The sequence below is a fragment of the Ursus americanus genome, chromosome 9 (genome assembly GCF_024610735.1).
Source record: "Ursus americanus isolate L20-20 chromosome 9, mUrsAme1.1.p, whole genome shotgun sequence".
NCBI classification, from domain to species: Eukaryota; Metazoa; Chordata; class Mammalia; order Carnivora; family Ursidae; genus Ursus; species Ursus americanus.
This window is the reverse complement of record NC_142135.1, coordinates 20,369,251-20,387,930: the sequence shown is the minus strand read 5'-3', so window position 1 is coordinate 20,387,930 and position 18,680 is coordinate 20,369,251. Positions and strand designations below refer to the sequence as shown.

Here is an 18,680-nt window from a genome sequence, read left to right as displayed (position 1 = left end):
TGGCTTCTGGTGGGTAACATGGAAAATATGAGAATAGGAACGACATTGCTAAGGCATGTCTTGATAGAAAGGAAATATCCACAGGGTTTACTTTAAAGTAGAAGTATATGTTTAGTCATTCAACAAATATAGACAGGTCACGAGAGGTATGAGGTACCTAGTAGCAATGATAATACAACTGGGGAGAGGTAGACACAGCATCTCTCTCTGCAAGTATAGTCTTGTACTAGGAAGGATTTGAAGTATAAGCTTTATCACCTTGCTAAGTTCGTTTTATATGCCCTCACTCTCCCATGGATACATGGTTTGATGTCGTGGCTGGACCCATCAGGACAGTCTAAGTTATGCTACAGTAACTCCCAAATCTGAGTGATTCAACAGTGGAAGTTTATTTCCTGCCTACACTACATGCCCAATACAGGAGTGGAAACTGGAAAGTTCACTCTTCCACACGCCCAGAAGGAGAGGAGGACAAATACTATTAACTAGAACCAGTGATGACCATGGTGGTTTATGACAAGGTATAAGGGAAAGTGTGGAAATATAGAATGAACAATCTATTCCCAGCTCCAAGATTTATCAGCCAAATGCCTGCAAAGTCACTTAACCTTCCCAAGTCAAAGTTAGATGGCAAAAATATCTCTCCTGCCCACCTTGGATGGTGGATCTAAAGCTTCAATGATACAACGGCATATGAAGATTCTCTGGAGGCCTAAACATGCTCTAAAAATGTACTGAATATGAGTTGCATGTGTTCAAGGGCACAGTTGGCCGGTGCTAGAGAAAAAGTGACGGACATCAGAAGCTGCCAAAAGATCAGTGTGGATAAAAACACAAATAATTTATGAATCTTGACCACAGGCTCCAAGATGACCCAACTGAAGGCCAAGAACTTCAAGCATTTATTCCCTTAGGTAATGAGAGAGAGAGAGAGAGAGAGAGAGAGGAAAAAAAAGGGGGGGGGGGGTTGAACTCCTTGATCTCGGAGTCTCCTTAGAGACTCAATAAGGTTGTAGCCAGCATCCAGAGAAGACTGTCCTTAATATGTCTCCATGGTCCTCCATGTTAGTTCAACCAAGTGCCCTTTTAGGGTGTCTCTTGCCATATGCCCCCTCCTCTCCACCCACATCAGAGTAGATGCTGATCTGGACCCCGGGAGACCTTTTACAACTGCATTTTGTTCTCTCCTTGAATCTCTTCCTCCAGCTTTTCTTTCCATGTCAGTGTTTCTCACATGCGATTAGAATTATGCTTGGAAGTCTCCCTGCAAAAAGTCATTCCTGATTCTTTTAGCTAAAACCGATCGTTCCTTCCTCTATGGTGAGAAGGCAATTATTTCACCTTGTTTTCATATTTCTTCTCGCTTGGATTAGAGTTATTGATATTCTTGTCTCCCCCACTCTATTAGAGAGTGCTAGAGGGCAGAGAGAGTGTCTAATTACTTACCTCACTGTCCATCACTGTCCAGCATGGTGGTCTGCATAAAACAGACACCAACAGGCGTGGGATGGATGGAATGCCTCTCTAGCCACTTTTTCTGTCCTCTCCATCTTCTCGTCCTTCTCAAATGGCCCCTGACTATTTAGGACTTGGCACTTTAGAGCCAATGCGGTATGATCTCTCTCAATGTAAACATTCCCAATTCGTTCAAATTTAAAAAACTCAGTTTTAAAGCCTATCCTTCAATGCCTTGCTTTCTACAAAACTAGCTGTTTGTCACAATTGGCTGGGAAGATTTCTAAAATATATATAGATTTCTTGTCCCCATGAAACCTATTAAAGCATCATTTTGTGGACGTGGCTTGGGAATCTATCCAGCTTGGACACTGGCTCTCCTAGCGACATCTGGAAAGAACCTTTACAGAAAGTATTCATGGCTGATAACATGTTACTCCCGTGGACAACAAGTTTCTTAGCCGACACATCTGTTGTCTTGTCCAGTGCAATGCTGGCTGACATGCATATGAATCACCTGGGGGTCTCATTAAAGTGAAGACTCTCATTGAGCAGGCCTGGGGTGGGATCCAAGCTTATGCATTTCTAACAAACCCCCAAGCTTTTGGTGTATAGACCACACTTCGAGCAGCAAGACCACACTTTGTTTTGTTAGTTTGATTAGGAAACTTTTTAAAAAAACACCTTCCAAGGAATCTTATAACAGACAAAAGTGATATTCTATTAGCTTCAACATAGAAATTCAAATTTGTAACAACTGTTCTTTTAAAGTCAGTCCATTCGAAAGACCAGTCAGGCTGTTTTGATGAATGCAAAATTTGAAATCATGGGTTACATAAGGCAAATGCACATTAGCATTAGTAGTTTAATTCTGCATGTTGTTTCCTGATAAATGTCCTGATGCACAGAGACAATAATAATAATAATTTATAACTATTTAGCAGCATGTCTTACAATCTCAGGGTAGGTGTTAATGAAACAGAAATGACAGGAAAAGTTGCTAATATCTGTGTAAAAGTCAGGGCAAGTTAAAATACTCATGATTTCTAGTATATTCAAATCTGGAATACTTTAAAGGGTTAATTTTCATTACAATTTTCAGTAAGTAAGAGTGCATGTAAAATTAAATTCAAAGCAAACGTCTGTTCAATTCCTGAGCAACCTCTGCAATTTTGAGGAAGACGTTTTAAAAACCACACCTTGATCCTACTAAGTAGATTTTGTGGGTTTTTCCAGCATTGAGTTATGGCCTATGCAGAGGATGATTTTTGAAAACAGGGGGAGTGCTAAGAATAGCATCACTTAAGGGTCTCTCAAATGATAAAGTACGAGTAGCACCTCTGTCTAATTCTCTAAGGCCAGCCAAGTACAAAGGCTTGGTTTCCAGAAAGCTTCAGGATAAAGGACCCCTACCCTACCCCCACCTCCTACTGAAGTTCACACCAAAACAATACATTTATCAGAATAAACCACTAATGTGACAAGCACTATAAATAACTACGCAGGGCACGGAATGCCTCTCTCTCTGTGTGTGTGTGTGTGTGTGTGTGTGTGTGTGTGTGAGGCAGAGATATTAAAAGCATCAAGGTAACAATTTTTTAAGTTCAATGGATGGTTCTGCCTCAATATTAAAGAGCTCAGTGGCTTTTAATGATGAAAAAATTATGCAAACATTAAAAAACAATTTTATATAATTATTTGGAGTTTGCTTTCATTTTACAAACAACAATTTAAAATAAATCCATTAATGCTGTCTGTGGGGATTTCTTGCAAGTCAAAGGAAATGTATCATGCACTGTGGTTTGGCTGAATACTAGAAAACAAGCTCTCCTACCAGTAGTGCTTATGAAAGGAAATTAAGAAACTTAAGTGATTATTGCTGTGGCTGGGACTGGGCCTTTAATGGGGAAGGTTCCTTCATGGAAAGGTATTAAAGTCAATATCTATTCATTTACATGTTTATGAAGAGGGTAACTGCTCAGGGCTCCCTTCCCACTAGCTAAAAGCATTTTGAAGGCTCATCCCGCCAAGCCCTCCTTATGACCCTATAGAGAACTTCCAATAAGGCTGAAATTTATCCTCAAGGTAAAAAGAATCCATGAAGAGTCACCTATTTGTTTCAAAATGAAGTTGCCTCACATCATTTCTAAGGAAATTGAGGAGAAAGACAATGTTCTAAGGCTAAACATTCAGAAACCAAGCGCCACCTGGTGGTAGGAAGGGAATCACCACCACCACCACCACCACCACCACCACCACCACATCCTACCTCTCGTTCTTTCCTGTCAATCCTCTACAACCACCACCTCTTTCTGTTCCCTGTAAAATCCAATTAAAATAAACACCTAAAGCAGAACTAAAAGAAAAATTAATCTTACCATCAAATGGTTGCTTGAGGTGATTCTGTAGAGTCTGAGAGGGGCAGGGACACTAATTTGGCAAGTTGGCCATGCTGGGTGGAGGGCATACCCAACCTCCTATTGAACTGTCTTTTGTGGTGTCTCAAAGCCTATGGCCTCAAAAACAGTTTCTTAGATTAACCATACCCTAGAAATAACCCATGTCACATGGTTTCCTTGGTTTACTTCCATCCTTGGTTACCATTTAAATCACCGTGGTTCCCCCATCTTTCCGGGCAGCATATTGTGCAATTCATATTCACTGTGCCTTCATCTATATCCTAAGACCATAGCTGAGTGGGAAAGAAAGGTCAGTATCTACAACACAGTTCTGCACCAAGCTCTATAACCCAAAGCAAAACAACATACTCCTGTGATTGGCTTCTCCTAGACATTACAGCAAAGCCCAGATAAAACCAACACAGTAATAATGGATTGATTCTGTTTACTGAATACCATGCCATGTCCATCTAGTCCTCAAGACAACCCTATAAGGTCTACTCGTAAGTGGAAGGTGACCTGGCTGTTAATCATTCTCTCTGTTCTCTCTCTATATATACACAGCTGGTGAGATCATACGGTGGATGGGTCTTTGAGTTGCTATTTCTAAAAGGTTTAGGCTGACCTGGGAAAACTCAGGGCTTAGCAGAGGGTGTAGTGGGTTGAACAGTGTCCCCCATGTCCTGATTCCTGGAACCTGCGAATGGGATCTTACTTGGAAAAAAAAAAATCTTTGCAGATCTAATTAAGGTTCTTGAGACGATGAGACCATCCTGATCGTCCCGGTGGGCTATGAAGCCAATGGCGAGTTCCCTTAGAGGAGAAAAGCATAGGGAGATTGGAGATAGAAGAGAAGATACAGATTCATGGAAGGCAACATGAAGATGGGGGAGAGAGAGAGAGAGAGAGATGGTCACAAGTCAAGGACTTACAGGTGCCAGAAATTAGAATGAGGAGGAAGAGAATCTTCCCTAGAGCCTTCTGAGGGAATTTAGTTTAAGATTTCAGACTTCTGGCCTCCGGAAATGTGAGAAAGTAAGTTCTCATTGTTATAAGGTACCCAAATTGTGGTAATTTGTTATAGTAGGAACAGGAAACGAATACAGAACATACACATGAGCTTCCTCTTTCTATTTCTGCTTCCAACGCCTGCCCTACCTGGCACTATTAGAACAGGGTGGCATAGCAATGAAATCTGAGATTGGGTTCTGATGAGCAATAACAGGGGCTGAGCAAGTCTCAGAATCCGCTTCATTCTCAAGCTTTTCAGACTTAACTCAACTTCAAACATAATTCCAGGCCTAGGCAACATTAAAAATGGAACTTTAATGTTGGCAATTAGTGCTACTACTGGCTTCTGTAATATTCATTTTCTCCTTTCTTATGAACACAATTCTATTTTTTTTTCAGGGCAGCAATGTGTAAACTACACTTCCCAGGATCCTTTGCAGCTAGCCATGTGATTGAGTTCGAGTTTGAGAGATAAATGTCAGTGGTTAGGTTGGCCTCCAGGAAAACCATTTTTAAAGGGGGGTAGACTCTTCTGGCACTCACATTTGGCCCTTGGGTCTTAACCCCCTTCCTTCCTGGCAGGCAAATATGATAACGAAAATAGAAAAGGCTTATGAGAAGAGAACAAGGCAGAAGAGAACAAGCCTGTGACACTGAAGATATTGTACATCTGAAAGCCAGTTATGCATCGCATACTCCGGAGTTCATATCATGTGAGAAATTCAACCATATATTTGAACTACAGTTTAACTGGGCTTTCTGTAACAGTCAGATCCTGATATGTCCACCAGCTTAAAACAACAATGTTCTTTGTGAACACACTCAATGACTAGAGCTGTCTACATCAAGATTTAAGGTGAGGTCCGAGCCCAAAATGATGCATTATTTGCCTCCCGTTTTGCAGTCACTGGAATATCTTAGGCCCTCCAACAGCGTTTGAGTATTCTTTGGTGCTTTGGCCACAATACCATCCATTAACACCTCAATCTCATTGTTAACTCTAAAAAGAACATCTCAGTAGATGTTAGCTCTCTTGCTTACGGCACCAGTCACTAATAGAACTCCGTACCCATACCCATGGTCACTCCTACAGCCTAGGTACAGGACACTGCAGACCAGAACACTGGTCCCTATAAAGTAGCAGGACAGATCAGAGGTGGCACCAACCCAAGGAAGACCAAGCTCCAGCTTTGAAGGTGAACCCTTTCTTGCCTAGAGTTTTCCTAAACTCGTAATTCTTTATCTACGCCTGATTCCATCTACCCACTAATCAATGGCTCTGCTTTGTTATCTTCAGTTTTTCAGTATCTTGATTATTCATGAAGCTTCATAACTTACTCATTTTCCTATGGCTTAATGTTGAACTCCACCTTGTATTAAATTAAAACCACATGAATATATGTCCCATCTTAACTACCAGATTGTAAACTCCTTAAAGGTATATAAAACACAGACAATGTCTACCCTGAAACACATATTGAGGGCTATTATGTACCAAGTCTGATGCCAAGCATGGTGCCATCATCTTGTTTTCTCCCTATTACTCCTATTTTGTAGATGGAAAAACTGAGGCTTAGGGGGCTTGGTGATTTGCTCAAGGCCCAAAACTAACTGGGATTTGAATTCTGAACTCAATACCAATAGTAAGAGTCAATTACACATTATTTTATGGCATATAGAGCTAGACCCAAAAACAAGTGGAAAACAACTCAAACTTTCAATTTATGAGAGAAGGATTCTCCAAGGCCAGATCTTATTTTCCTTGAAAACCAAGATGAGACCTATTTAGTTGAACAAACTCCCAGACAATACAATTTTAAAAAATTAATGAATCGAAGACTAAAGCTTAAAGCTGCCTTCTCAAAGGTTTTTCCCATCTATAAAGTTACCATTTTCACAATAAACTTTAACTCATTAATAACATTTCAATTGATCTATGATTGCACGTCAAGTAAGATAAAGACTCATATCTCCAAGTCATCTTACATTCTTGCTTCAACATCACTGGTACAATCACCAGTTACCTGTACTTGTTTTTCTTATGTTGGGTAGGGAGTTATTTTCATTATTGTTGAACACGGGGCAGTTCTGGGCACACAGCAAGTGCTCAATCAATTCACACTGTCTTATTTTCAACCAAATTCCTGTGAGCAGTCAAAAAGGTAGGCAGAGCATAGCATGACAGAGGTGGAGGGTATGAATGAAAAGGATGAATGCGTTTTCTCCAAACTCATTTTATTCAACTTCAAACATAATTCCAGGCCTAGGCAACATTAAAAATGGAACTTTAATGTTATAACATGATTGAAAGTCTGGTATCATACTGAAGTGATGGATCAAATTTCTTATGAAATCTGCTCTGTAATAACATTTCATATTCTTAATAACACTCTGGTCTAAATATTGACAGTGAGTCGCCACTTGGGAGGCAAGTGGATGATAAAAAATATACCAAGAATATTAGCCTTCTTCCCTTAAGGTTCAATTTTTTCTGGCAGAAGAAAAGCATTACTTTCTTGGGTGATTCTGAACTGGTCTTCAATGAAGGCGCAAAAAGATCACAAATCCAGTGAAATGTTCATCTGTGTGTGTTTGTATCCCATAAGTGCCAAATAATTATACTAAAACTTTTTAAAAGTTCTCATGTGAATGGATTTGGCCAACTATCCAAAGTTTAATAATATTTAACCCCCCAAGCATTGACTGACAGCCAAAAATGCACCTTGTCTATCCTGATTGAACCCATAGGCTAGACCAAGTAGTGGTTGAGCAAAGGATGAGAGTGGGTCTGACTGGCTGGCACTTAAATTGCAGCCAAATAGCCTAAGAGTTTCAGAAAGCACTTCCCCAAAGAACAGAAATGTTATTGTGTCTTCATGAAACTGGCTTGGACTCTGAGGGCAGGAATGAACATATTTGTAGGTTTTCTTTCTGAAATGGTTTTATTTCTGAAACGTACAAGTGCGTGATTTGGGGACAGTGCTAGACACAGGTTCCCCCAAACTCAAAATTGAACATTACATACACACCCATCCCTTCTGAAACCTTTTAAATCATGAAGTCCAGATTATGTTTATTTTTAAATTAATATGTAACAGCTTTAATTTATATGTAATTTAAATATATATATATATAAATTTCTGTCCTTAATATGTGTCCTAAGTATCCAACAGTGACTACTGTCTATTTAGGTTATAAATCTTGTTGGAAATGTGATGTCTGTATAATAACGCACTACTGTACCCTAAAGTGTAACATTATATGTAGGTAATAGTGCTACAATTACTTTAGTGAATAATATTGATATTTAAAGGTGGTAATATTAAGGGTGAGAGTTACTGTAAGCTAAAGTAGTTACACACACATATAAATACATATAATTCTCTCCTTTTCACGCTCCCTTCATTTTAGCAGGCAAGCCACTCTCCTAGTACTTTACAATTTTTATAACCAATGGTTCTCATTTTTTATTTTATAGAAGAATCCCCTGGGAAGCTTGGTAATCACTACTCTCCCCACCAAAAAAAATTCTGCCTGAGCAGGCTTAGGGTGGGGCCCAAGAGCCTTTGCCCACAAGCATGTCATGGGATTCTGACGCAGATCACACTACAACAAGGAGATGGCTCACAGAGTTGTTAATACCACAACCATTTTTCTTAAAACAGGAAAGGGAACTACACGTATTCATGAAAATTTATTTTATAATATTCTATTATTGCCTATAAAATAGAGTGATAATTTCAGTTATATAACTCGATATTTGAGGAAAAGGTTTGGCAAGTCAATTCTAGGAAGAGTCATTCATATGGCAAATCAAATGAAAGCACCCCTTCCTCCCCACTCTGCAGTGTGCACTTTGGCTGGCCATAGTCAGTGGACAGGGGACATTATATGCTGGAGAATGGCACCCACTAGTCAAGGTTAGAGATCACAGCCTAGCTCTCGTAGGTACTCAATGCCCAAACCCTCTCCAGCAACCTCCCCTCCTCCCACCCAAAAAAGCACTAGTTATTCATTTTACAATTCTTCAGGGTTCCTCTATCAAAAACTTTAGTTAATAGTTAAAAATGCTAATAACTCACATATTCAGTAGATAGAATACATTTCCTTCAAGCAAAGAAGTGTGAATGTGGTTACTTTTCTACTGATTTTAAAACTATTAAAGCTTGAAGTTCCTCAGGAAATTTAAGTTAAAAGGTATTAACAATACCTCTGTCATTTCAAAAATAAACTGACTGTGACAGTCTGGCATATTATATTTTTCTTCACAAAGAACCTACTAGAATTCAAATATTACTTTGCTTATCATTGACAACTCATCTAGAACGGTAGAAGGAAACTGAACTGTTAACAAAAGGGACGTCTTAGGGCAAAAGATTCACCAAATTAGAAAAGAATAAATAAATAAATACAAAAACTCAAAGCTGCAGAGATTAATTTAATTTGGTTACTTCCCTGGAAAGCATTCAGGATGACGGGGATAGGAAAGAGGGAAAAAAGATCGATTCTTATTTAGAGGAACTGACAGCAATTGAAAACGAAATGTTCATATGAAAGAGGAAACCATTAAAACCATAGGTGATTTCACAATTCTACTTTTTTTTTTAAAACAGTTTATGGCGTTATTTTAGGGAACATAATATGCAATGTCTAGCAGGTCAATTGATAAATTTAGAAATCCCTCGATGCTTTAAACGAAGTGCTTGAATAGACGTTTTGTGGATTGGAAAATCTGGGTAGATTTGATAATGCAAACTTCAGAGCAATGTTTGCTGAACCTCTGCTGTGTCAATTATCATGGCGGGGCCCTAGCAACTCTATAGTTCCGGTTGAAAAGGCACTTTCTTTCTTAAAGCCCTACATTCAAGCTTCTATAGCAGCTCTAAAGTAAAGGGGGAAAAAAGACAATTTAAAGTATCTCTCAACACAATGCAACACAAAATCAACAGAATGAAGGTTTGCATTGCACTCTACGATGTCGTGTAGATCAGTTAGTAGAAAATTAAACAGACACAATTTGGTTGCAGTTAAATCATTTCCCATTGTGAGGACTTTAAGAAGTATCCATTTATTTTGTAAAAGCACATAACAAGGACACATCCACAACTGCGCTGAACAAAGCATTGGCCTTTTGCAAGCACTTGTTGCTACTTTTATCAGAACAAATCAAACTTGCCTTTTCTGTTTATCAATGAAACCTGGGCCTCCAATCTGAAAAAGTGAATTAGTAAATGAATAAATCAGTAGTTGGACATGAGAGAAGAGCAGAGCATCGTAGTGGACATTTTCTGCCTTCCCATCTGATCCATTCCCTTTCCTCTGGAAATAGGAGCTACTTTCTTTAGAGCCACTTCTCTAATGTTAGCCCACATTTCAGTTGGGCAAGTGAATACAATCAGAGTGACTCCTTAATTCTGAAGACTCTGGCAGGAACTTGCAATAAAGAGACACTTGTCTACTGGACTTGAGGCTGGGAACTGCTGCATGCAGATACTGTGCCAGACAGATGCCACAGACCTAAAAGATGGGATTCATGATTCTGTGTGAGCCCTGAATCCACCATGCTTGAGCTATGATTGACCTTTCTGGTGTTGTGAGACAATAAATCTTTACCCCATTATCTGACTGATTGCATAAAATAGTTTGCTACTCTTCCATCACCTATAGTTGAACAAATCCTAGAGAATGCAAACATCCATGAGCTTGTGCTGAAACAGGGTCATATCAGATACTCAAACTATATTTTAATGAGCCCACAACAAAGGGAAATAAGATCACTAGCATGTCGTCAGAAACACTGCTTTTCATTTCAGTGCCGAAATCCTTAGCACGGCATTCACAGTTCCTTATGGTCCAGTCCTTATTACTTTTGCAGTGAATCGCCTAGGACACTGTTCCCTGATTTCTAAGATCCATCTATGCTGTTCTACTAATCATAGCCAAACATACCTTACACTTTTGTGCCTTTTTAATATCGCTTATGTCATTCTCTTGGCTTGAATGCACCCCACCAACCTCTTCTCCGTTGTGCAGACTATAGACTATCTTACAAAACCAAGTACAAACATCATCCCCATGAAGCTCCTCCCAAATCGTCCCATCAGTTCTAATTACTCTTTTCTCTGCAAAGCTTTTGCTTCTATCAATACACGTGAAGGACGTTTTGCGCACTAGTGGGAGCTAAACAAAGGTCAGTTATTTATACTACTGAGCACCTGTATCATTTTCTTGTACTTACGTTGTATATGTGCATCACCTTCACTAGACTGAACACCTGGAAGGCAGGGACCAGTTCTTATTTCTCCACAGCCTAGTCAGTTGTCTTGGCGTAATAAATATTAGAATATTCGTGTGTTCCAGACATGCACTAGTCATTTGATTTTTCTCTTGCAAAATCAGAGCCCATAAAAATTTTAAAATCTGCCAATTCCAAATGCAGTTAGCCCAAGGAGAGGGAAATTTAAATACTATTTTACAAATAAAATAAATAACTCAGTAAATATGAACAGAGTTGAAAATCTTAAAGAAAAAGGAATTTGAATATATCTATTAAGAAATACTATAAGTCTCGGGATGCAGGAAAGGCTGTGGGGACAGAGGATGCTTCTCCAAACAGCTGCCCCCTACAAACACACACACACACACACACACACACACACACACACACACACACACCCCAAATCACACTATATAATTATTCCTACACACATGTTAGAATAAAGACCAGGTCCAACAGCAGAGTCAACTGTAAGAAGGAGTCAACTGTTAGAATTTGGTTGCTACAGAGAGAAAAGAAGAAAATGCCTCTAAGGCAAATAATTCAGGTGTAGGGGTGTAGGGAGAAGACGGGGGGGTGTCATATGTAGGGGGTGACAGAGCCTCTTGACAAAGGTCACAAACTTAACAACCTAAGGGGCTAGCTGGTAATGAAAATGAATACAGAAGGTCAAAAGGGAGGGAAAAGAAAGCTCTATTATCAACAGCAAAGAACATTTACCTTCAGTTTTGGGGGGAAATGGGCAATACCGGGGATCAGAGCTGACCAAAAAGCAATGGCTCTCCTATAGGGAGCCCCCATTACCCCATTCCCACCCATTCCTTCTATGTGGGAATTCAGGTCCAAAGTTTCCAGAATATCCATTTTTCCAAGGACCTCCTAAAATTCATTTAAGTGTAATTTGTCATTATTAAATGCTGACAACTAATTTGATGAAACTTTTCAAGCCCTGGGCAGACCAGCTAAATGCACGTGTTAGCTGAACTTCAAGTCTGTACCCTCTCTGGCAGAAAATAAGTATGTGAGGCCAGCAAGCTTCCCTGGTCACCCAGCATTTATTTTTTGCAATCGCATGACACTTTCTAATTTTTGACCATGGAGTACCCTAAAATGAACGATGGGGCCAAAGTAGGAATTCTGAACACATGTTTAGTGCTCTATGTTTACAAAGTGCTTCCTTCCTTAGGCATTCTCCCAATTCATCCTTGGAGCACCTGTGGAGAAAGAGATTATGCCCATTTTCAGACCAATGTGCCAGCAGGCTCTGGAGAAGGCAGAAGGGAGTCCCCTGAGGCATTAGTTTCCTCACTGCCATTTGTTCACGGCACATATTTACTGAGCTCATCTAGGAGCCAGGCATTCCCATTCCATCTCTCTTCACAGCCACAGAATGAGGAAGGCCAACTGTCAGAGATGTATCCATTCTTCCTTGTCTGTCATGTAAAGCGGCTCACAAAGCTTGCAGGTTGTAGACCCTCTGCGAGTCCTTGTGCTCTTTGCACATGAAATACTCATTGAGTCAACGTAATTAAATATGGCAACAGCAGGTTATGAGAACCTCTGGTAGTCACTGTTCTGTTGTTGCTTAGGAATTTGACTTTTTTTTTTTTTTTTAAGAATTCTGCATATAAGATCATGTGATATTAGTCCTTCTGGCTTATTTCACTTAGCATAATGTCCCCCAGGTTCATCCATGTTATCTCATACAGCGGGATTTCCTTAAGACTGAATACTCTTCCACCATATGCATATTTTGCCACTAACTTCTCCAACCTTTTCTCATCTCTAATCGCATAGTTAGTTCTCCTCTATCTTATGAGTGTTACTTATGCAGTTTATAACCTAGTATTGTGTACTGGTTTAAATACCACTTTACAATTGCTTCTGAGTTGTTTCATTTAGGGGTTGTTGCAAAGACATCTCAATTCTGTATAAATTGTGGACAGAAGTTTTAGATTTTTTACAACATGCTGCTCATATTAGACACATATAGCTGTTTAGTGTAGGGAACCCTAGGAGTTCTGGGTATATAGAAGGCTATCCTTGGTACAAAAGGGCAGCTTAATTCCTACGAGAGCTCAAAAGTGTCCGTTTCTCCTTTGTTGGACTAAAATGTTCTGGTTCCAATTATCATATCCTGTTGCCTTTTTCCTTATATCTAACCTATAGCTCTCTGCTATTGTTGACATTTTTATTTCAGACAAGCTATTGATATTGTAACATGACTGTGCACAGGCTGTATTTCTAACAAGTTCCATATTTCAGGAACTTTCAAGAAAATCTAGAACCTTCTTTTTAGGCCGACTCTTATTTCCCTTAAATGAGCGAATACCTCTTCCACAAATAATCACCGGAGGAGAAACCATTTTAATTTCTGAATAGTTCCAAGCTCAAAGGTGGTACTAGACATATTAGTCACCTAGGGGAACAATGGAGCTAGGAAGAAAAGGGCAAGATTGTGTAAAGTGAGTTCAAATAAGCATAAACCAAAACCATGTCAGGTGCATAGTACTCTGGAGTCAGGCTCAAAGGTCAATCACAGTTTTAGCACTTACTCACTTGCTTGACTGTTCTATTCCCTAACTGCTCTACACCTTAATTTCCTCATTTGTAAAATGGAAATAGTAATAGTACCATCCCCTCCAGGGTATAGAGTAAAGGTTATAATGCTAATGTCTAACAGTTCTTGCTACATGGTAAGTGACTAAGAAAGGTTTAAAACAAATAGAAGGACGGTATATCATACCGTTAAGGGCAACCTGTAGAAATTCCAGACAATGTATTGTCCAGGTGCGTAATTACAGAGTATAGGATTATTAACAAAACTACCAGTAACCATGGTGTCTGCTGGTGCCTGCCCATCACAAGGATGGGGCAAGATCAGAATCAGTCACACACACACACATTAGGTGGTTCCCAAAGGCAATATGGCCTCAAGATTGGTAGATCGTAATAAAATTAACCAGCATTTATTGGTTATGTCTTAGTTTTTGAATGTATGAGTTCGTAAGAATAATTTTGGTTGCAACTCAATTAACTCTAAGTTAGCTATATCTGACCACCTGCCTGCAGAATGGGCTGGGAGAAGGGGGTGATTAGCTCGCACACGCAGCTGGGAAAGCGTATCTTCACTCATGATTGAATCTGGGCCTCAGTGCCATTCAGACTGTTTCTCTCCAACACGCAAAGCAGATGGTCAGCAGGAGCCCCAAAGTCACTCCCTACCAGCTTAGCAACCTAAGGAAACAGAAAACTGCTGTCTTTCATTAGCTTTGGCAAAAATGTCCTATATGGATTTCTAAATGACCTAGTTTGGGCATGTCTGCCTCTGAACCAATCACTGTGGCCAAAGAAATGAGGAATGACCAAGCATAAATCGTACACCCACCACTAGGAGTGGGGCAGCTGCTCCACCAAACCTCAGCATTGGGTTTCTTTATAAAACTGAGGGCCTGGTTTAGTACAGGAATGGGAGAAGGGTAAAGCAGAGATAAGACAAGGGAAGTCCCTTCCATGAAAATCTAATCCTGTTAGCTATGGGGTCAATACTTGTACCTTGATAAGATAAAAATAGCCTCTTTGCCCCATCCTTTCCAATACATCCCCAATGCCCCCATGCCCAAAAGATTATAGAATAATCAAGACTACTGGCATTTTATTTCAAGCACTTAGCATGGTGCTTGCCTGACATTTTCCAAGTTATCCATAAACTTTTGTTGTGCTAAACTGGGGTTAAAGGGAAATCACTCGGTACCACAGGAGCCTCAGTCACCCTTCTCAGCCCTTACTACGTAACATATATAGAATGGTCCTTGGAAGGTAATACTTTTCATACCCTACTGTACCACCATCACACTGAGTGCCTCTGACCTCTTGAAGAAAGGCATGAGGAAGTGTATTCCACTCATCATTAAGTACCACCAAGTCTTTGTCAGGCTTCTGAGCTGGAATGCATGTTCCTGGAAAGCACAGCTGTGTTGTTTGATTTCCATATCCCCAGTGTCAGACACAGGGCCTGGTACATAGCATGTGTCCAATTAGTGTTTGTAAACAGAAAAGTATGAGCTCTTAGGGAAGGGGGACATGGAAACCATGGGCATAAGATGACCAGCTTCATCCAATGGAGCCAGATTTAAGAGGTGGGAGATATGGGAATGCAGAAAACTATCAGCACAGGAGGACAAAAGTCAACAGTTCTTGGGACTAAGGTCCAACCTGATTTAGACTAACAAACAAGTAAGCCCATCACATGTGAATTAAAGAAACCCAAGCTCAGGATAGCACCAGTCTCCTCCTCAGTTAGACTCTCGGCCTTCTCAGAGACCTGTTGTCTGAGAGTTAGGAGAACTGTGCTTCTCTGCAACCCGTAACTTAATTTCTCCATCCCCACCAAACTCTAGGGAACTCCTCCAGCCTTACTCTACACATAATGTGAGCTACCTGTGAACTACTGAGCACCTGCTACATGCCAGGCATTTTGCCAGGCACTCGACATCTTTAGTTTTATTCATCATTAATAAAGAAGGGTCTAAAGCTTAGGAACTAAAGGTTAAGAACAAGCCTCAATCATACCCAAATTTCAGTGCAAGTCTGCCTGACATTCTTTTATTCCCCCTTCAGAGAAATCTAAAGCCCTTTGGGGCTATTTTCCTAATCAGTGTAGTGCAATATATTTGTGTCCATTCTAAAGTGCACGGAGCACAGTTTTATCCCTTCTGGTGATTTACAGAGGTGCAGTGGCTGTACCTTTGCTTTCAAGTGACATACAATGTTTGGTGATTGTATCTCTGAGTTGAGGGTTACTGATGCAAATCGGGTATGCATTTCAGATAATACAATTCTGCCTAAAGATGATCTGATTGTCAGTATTAAGGTATGGCCTTAATGAACACGTTATAATTACAAAAGGAGAAAGAGGTCCACAGATTGTCTAAAGCTGTACACTTTTAAAATTAGGGCTTGCCCTCACTGGTCACAACTAAAGTGACTTAACATGTAATCTGCGTATTCTATGTAATTTGACTAATAAAGCCACAGCAACATCGTTTGTGCTCAAGCTATCAGAGTACATTTAAGTTTAGAGCACTGAAAGGATGAAATAATTATGTTGGTGCTTCTATGAGTTATAATTGCCTCTTGTATGATTACTGATAATTTCAGGTAATTGTCAGCAATATGAAAGAGCTTTTTGTGGTCCCACACTAGGCATTACTCTAGGGAAGGCATTACAGAGCTGAGAGGCGAGTTGAGGAAGGGGGGTGGTTTGTGAGTATTCATAGTATAATTTGCTTGGTTTATTCTCTAAAATAAGTACATTGCTAGAATCTAATGATTTAATTACCTTATATGACAACCATATGCTGCAACATAATATCAGCTCTTAGCAAAGACAAACTATATAAAAATATCTTTCCCTCTTCAAATTCCTGACTTTTCAGAAAAGTCAATTTAAATCATTTGGAAGCCTACCTGAAGATTTTTACATCCGAAATATCTGAACTGGCAGGCGTGGTGAGAGATCACACTGCACGGGTGTGAGATGCTTCAAAACATGGCCGTTATTACCATCACGGAAAGAAAAAGCACCCTAACACAATGCAAGCTGCTTTCCCTCTATGGTATGAGGAGGAGGGTAAAGGAAATAGAAAAAGATTATTTTAAAATATAAATGCTTGGTGGAATCTATATGCTGACACTTAGTCCAGCATAATTCACTTACGTGAATTCACTGTTTCTGAAAACGTATACCCTACTTGTGAAGATACAGCCTCTCCATGGCAAGATGTGAGGACATAAAGGACCAGATACTAAGGAAAAGTCATCAGAAAACCAGGTGGCTTATGTTTCTCTCCTGGAAGTCTCCTCAAGAAGATGTCTAAAGACAATCACTTACATTTTTGCTTTATCCAAATATCAAAAGGTCAGAGTGGCTCAATTTATTGTTTCTTATACAAACTTTTTTCCATTGATTTAGAAAGAAGAGCAAAAAGATAGTAAAACTCCAATCAGCCTGAGAGAAAGGTTAAAGCCATTCTTTTTTATATCCATTCTGAGTAGTGATCCATAAAAAATAATTAGGACAAGGGTAAACCTATTACGTAGCAGAGATTCACCATCAGTCTCGTCAATCTGTATTTGCTCAGGCACGGAAGGTTTGTGGGACTCCATGTATATGATTAAAATATATATTAAATGCATATGTATAAATTTCTCCTCCTTCATGTCTTCTAGTCCAAGGAAGGATGCTCGATTCTTTCTTTTTAGTCTCAACCAGCATCATTGTGCATACTGATCTAAAAATGGTCACGTCTGCCCCCTCTCCATTTTATTTATTGCATTGTCCAATTTTTCACACATTTCTCAACATCCATCATGCAGCTGTTATCTCTCCCCAGCACTCACTGTCCGTCACATTTCCCTTGATCCTCCCTTTGAGCTAAGCTCCTTTCCCACCGGCTGCCATGTCGATCTCCTTCATCCCTCTGCTGAGCAGAGGTGGTGAGCATGGGGTCCGTAACTCTCGGATGCAGGCTACGTTAGGCGCAGGATTTCGTATTAGAGGCCTGTCAGAGCTGGCCTGAAGGAGGGCACGCTGGAAATCATTTCTCTTATTGAGAGATAAGTGTTCACTGCCATTTATTCCTCCATTCTCGCTTTTACCTTTCACACGGCTTCCATATTTATCCTCCAGCCGCCTGCATATTTGACAATGTTATTGCTGATACTGTTATGCCACGAGATAGGCCCACGTATGGCTGAAGTGACGGATGCGTGACCTTCAGCGTTTGCTCTGCTTAATACCCACATTCGGGCTCCACCCAAGATTGTCTGGGCTCTCCTGATGATCTCCATCCAGGTCCTTATTTTCCTTAATGGTAATAACAATGCTAAGTGATAAGGCCACGAATTTATTAGGCTTCTTTCTTCCCAGGTAATTAACTGTCATATCCTTGTGACCGCCTCATTTTGTTGGCCTTTGGCCAAAATCAGAAGCTGTAGAACACATGCAGAAGAACAGCTTTCCCCTCCACGGAGTGGGGCGGGGGGGGGGGGAGCAGGGGGAAGGGGAAGGGGGAGAATTTTGCCTCGTTTTCATTCACTTTGGATTACTCAACAGGGAATCTGGAAGTGATGCATGGCACACCTTTGTCGATAGAAAAAGCACTGTCCCAAGAAGTATTGGTTAGCTGACTACAGGGTAATAAGCATACCACCCGGTACTCCCCCAATTGTGAGCTCTCAGGGGTAAGAGTTGTGTCTTCCCGTAACTCTGGCGTGTTTACAGAATCCAATACTGTGTTTACTTAGTAAACAACTATTGTCTGAGGGAGGGAGAGGGAGAAGGGGGGAGAGAGAGTGAGCGAGACAGCGAGCACAAGCAAGCCTGTGGGCACACACACAAGCGAGAGCAAGAGGTAGGTGGGAAGCACTAGAGAGAACCCAGCACCTTGCAGGACAATTTCAGTTCACGGTGTAGAAACCATTCCTAACGGCTTGGTGGACGTAGACGTTTCTCACAGTATTTCAGGGAGAAGTCA

At 40.3% G+C, this 18,680-nt stretch overlaps 1 protein-coding gene across 2 annotated transcripts in view; it reads right to left on the bottom strand.

The window, feature by feature from the left end:
- Nucleotides 1-18,680, bottom strand: part of SAMD12 (sterile alpha motif domain containing 12) — a 373,866-nt gene that overhangs the window by 270,146 nt on the left and 85,040 nt on the right. The window lies entirely within an intron of this gene.